Here is a 3,518-nt window from a genome sequence, read left to right as displayed (position 1 = left end):
GGAAAAAATTGTTTGGGATTTTTTTTTTTTTTTGGTTGCTTGGTTATTTTTAATGGTTGATTCTGAAGGGAGATTTTTGAATTCTGGTTAGGTGGCTGAAAGAGAGAGACTCCCAATAAGGATCCAGCTTGGGGAGAAGCAGACTGCAGCATGAAAGGGTAAATAATGTCAGCCATCACTGGGACAATGGCACAGAAGGAAGGCCTAGCAAGGGAAGAGAGGAGCTTTTTGTTTTGTGGGTAATTGCTTAAATTTGTTAATTGTGCCTGGTTGTGCTGTGAAAGGAGACAGTTGCCTGGAAGAGCCTTCTTGCAGTCAGAGGGCTAGGCTATACCTAGCTAGTAGTAATGGGCAGGTGCCAGGTGCAGAGCAGCACTGGCCAGAGCCTTGATACCAGAGTCATTAAAGATGCCTGCCAAGTGGCTCATTTTGGTACTCAGGTGCTGGGGAAGGAGTGGTATTTCCATGTGAGTTAGCCAGAGGATTACTGGAAGTTGCCAAGCCCCAAACCCTGTTGCAGATAAGTGCTGGCTAATGAAACTGCAGGGGAAACTGAGGCAGGGCAAATACTGCCATAGTGAGCTATAAGGGAGAGGGTGCTATAGAAACTAGGGCTCATGAGGTGCTTCCCTAAGTTGTGCTACATGCCTAAGGATTTTGTAACACCTTAACTTAACATGTTAATGGCCCTTAAAACAGGAGGATCCACTGGAGAAGGGAAATGTATACCAAGGGCCCTCTGAAGAGCTAGGAGAGGTGCCACTCCCAACTGCTTTATCTTGCCTCACAGTGACAGTGGGGGCAGCTGGGGGAGCACCTAAAGGTAAGAATTTCCTCTCCCCTCCTATTCTAGGCTCCCTTGTGTGTCCCCCTGCCCCTCAGGACTCTCCCCTTGTCCTTCCCATCCTGGCTTCCCCTTTCCTACATGCTCCCTTGGGACAGTACCCACAGTGCAGGTAAGTCAAGGGATATGGGAGGCAGGAGTGAGCATAAGGGCTGGCCGAGACAGGGGACAGCCCTGGAGATGGGGTGGGGAGAAGTAAGGAGATGGTGGCAGGCCTAATCTGGGCTGACAGGGAGCATGGGGAACCTAGATTGCAGGTAGGCAGGCCCAGTGGGACCCTGGCTGCTCATAGTTTGGACCACATGCCCTGCCCCTAACAGGAGGTAAGCTGGGCAGGCACCCAGCCAACTTGGCTCCTAGCCATACCCCTGCTCACCAGCCATCTAAGGGCAGGTCAGCGCAGTGCACCTTGCAGAGGGTATTAACCCTTAACTGCTCGAAGCACATGCTAATTTTAAAGCCAATTAAAATTAGCTGTGCTAAGTGTACTATGTAACAAGGCCCTCTGTGCCTTTAGAGATTTGGTCCTTAACTTCTCTAAGCCTTAGCTTCCCAAAGGTGAAATGAGGATTCCCTACTTCAGAGGAGCGCTGAGGATATGCACGGCTTGATTGAGCTGTTCAAACCTGGTGGGAAGGAGAGCCCTATAAATCTCTCAAATGTCTGACAAGTAGAGCAGGTTCTGTAAAAATAGAACAAGCAGGACAATAATAAACCTTTCTTTTTAAACTTTTCCTAGGATTCTAGCCTGTTAAAGAGCTGATGATGGTTTTACAAGTATTCTTCAGTTGAGAGGCAAGGCAATGGGAGGACTACAAACTATGTAAGATTGGAGGGAGGGGGAGGAGAGAGGCTTAGCTTGAAAACCCACAAATGTGGAAATAAAAGTTGTAGGTAGAGTGACTGGTCCTTTCTCTATAGACGTATGTGGAAAAACAGCTTGTTTGTTTGTAACCACATAGAACAAAGGTTTTGACTTCATGTTCTCCATAAGGAACCCAGAAATAAAGCCATAGAATTTATATTGTCATAGGCAAGTATTCTGTATATCCTTCATATGGTATTAAAACTATCAAATGGTTTTCATAACTACAAAAATGATCTGTTCTCCAGTTTGGATGCAAAAAATTGCTCATGGTTTGAAGGAGGGATGATAGATTAGTTCATATAAACCACACATGGGTTAAAATACAGAATGAAAAATGCATGTTTATGCACCCAGTAAGGCAGGCAGAAGGAAAGGGGCATATTATTTTTCTTGCCAGCCATGCTGATTTTCTCAATATGCTGAATGATGCCTGATTCTCCTGATGTTGGTTGCCTTGGGAAAGTTGGTCAATACCCAGCCAAACCACTGGGATTACTCATTAACCCATGAATGGCCTATCCAAAATAGATTTCTGAGTGATTGAGATAAAACTTCAATTGCATGTTGAAAGAGAGGCAAGGATTTTTGTTTTTGTTTTTCTCTTTTGGTAATTTCTTTTATTGGGCCAACGGTAGAGTTAGTTCAATAAAAGATATCAGGAAAAAAAATCCTTGACCGTTATGGCAAAACAATCCTCTAACCCTCTTATTTAAATGTTTTCAAACCTTATCCCACAGGACTAATTACCAGACGACCTATACCACCTTTTGGTAAAATATAGTACTGCAGTCTTTTCAGTAGGAAAATTGAGAGCCTTTTTTGAATGAATTAGCTAAATAGTATATACATTTTTATACCTACGTACTCAAAACAAATGGAAATTAAATAGAATGAAATAATTGCAAGAAAGTATGTTCTTGTCTGTAAGGTACTGGACTGTAGGTCCTAGGGTGTTACAGTTTATTTAACTTCACCACAAACTTATTTTATTAGCTGGAGCAGATTGCTCAGTCTTTTTGTGTGAAATGGGGATATTGCTATATTCTGTCTACAGTCTATTTCAGGAGTGCTCAACTCCCAGTCTGCAGGCCAAATCTGACTCACAGAGGCATGTCACGCAGGACAGGAGGAGGTGCATGGCTCCCCACGCTGTCTGGATATTTGTCAGCAGGGGAACCATGGCAATTAATATTGTCACAGCTCCCCTGCTGGCAAATATCTAAGCCTTGAGTAGAGGGTTGGGGCCCTGTAGCCCAACTTGGCACTGCTTATCTAGCCCACAGGGCCAAAAAGTTGGGCATCACTAGTCTGCTTAGGCTGGAAGATGGGTGATCGTCTCTTGTTATAGGTTTGATACAAGACAGCCTGGATCCTGTTGGGGTTGAACGGTGCTACTACACAAAAAAAGGCTGATCTTAACCACCTATGGTTAGTTAAAAAGGGAAAGCAAAGGATAAGATTATACAATGGCTTCAATAGGAAAAGAGAGGTGTGCATTTTGAGACAGTTTTATAGTTTAGAGATCTTTTAAAAAAAGGAACAGTATCTTAGTCACTTGGAATAAGATCCCACTGCTATAACACTCAGAATAAATAACCTGCAGATTGACGGTAGGATGATCAAATAAAGGAGTTGGGCCCCTGGCCCACAGAGTACAATCAAAACTCTCTGATGCTGGTTCTCCATCTAGATGCGTGAGGAACGAGGCACCACAGAAGGGCCATCTGAAAAATCTTTGTGTTGGGCAGTGAGCTACCCATGCTTCCTATAGACAGTGCTGGAGACCATGGGGGGGGGGGGGGGGAA

This window comes from Gavialis gangeticus, unplaced genomic scaffold (assembly GCF_001723915.1).
Source record: "Gavialis gangeticus isolate Ggan-Ray unplaced genomic scaffold, GavGan_comp1, whole genome shotgun sequence".
Classification (NCBI taxonomy): Eukaryota; Metazoa; Chordata; order Crocodylia; family Gavialidae; genus Gavialis; species Gavialis gangeticus.
The sequence above is the reverse complement of the archived record's forward strand: the minus strand, read 5'-3'. Positions refer to the sequence as shown.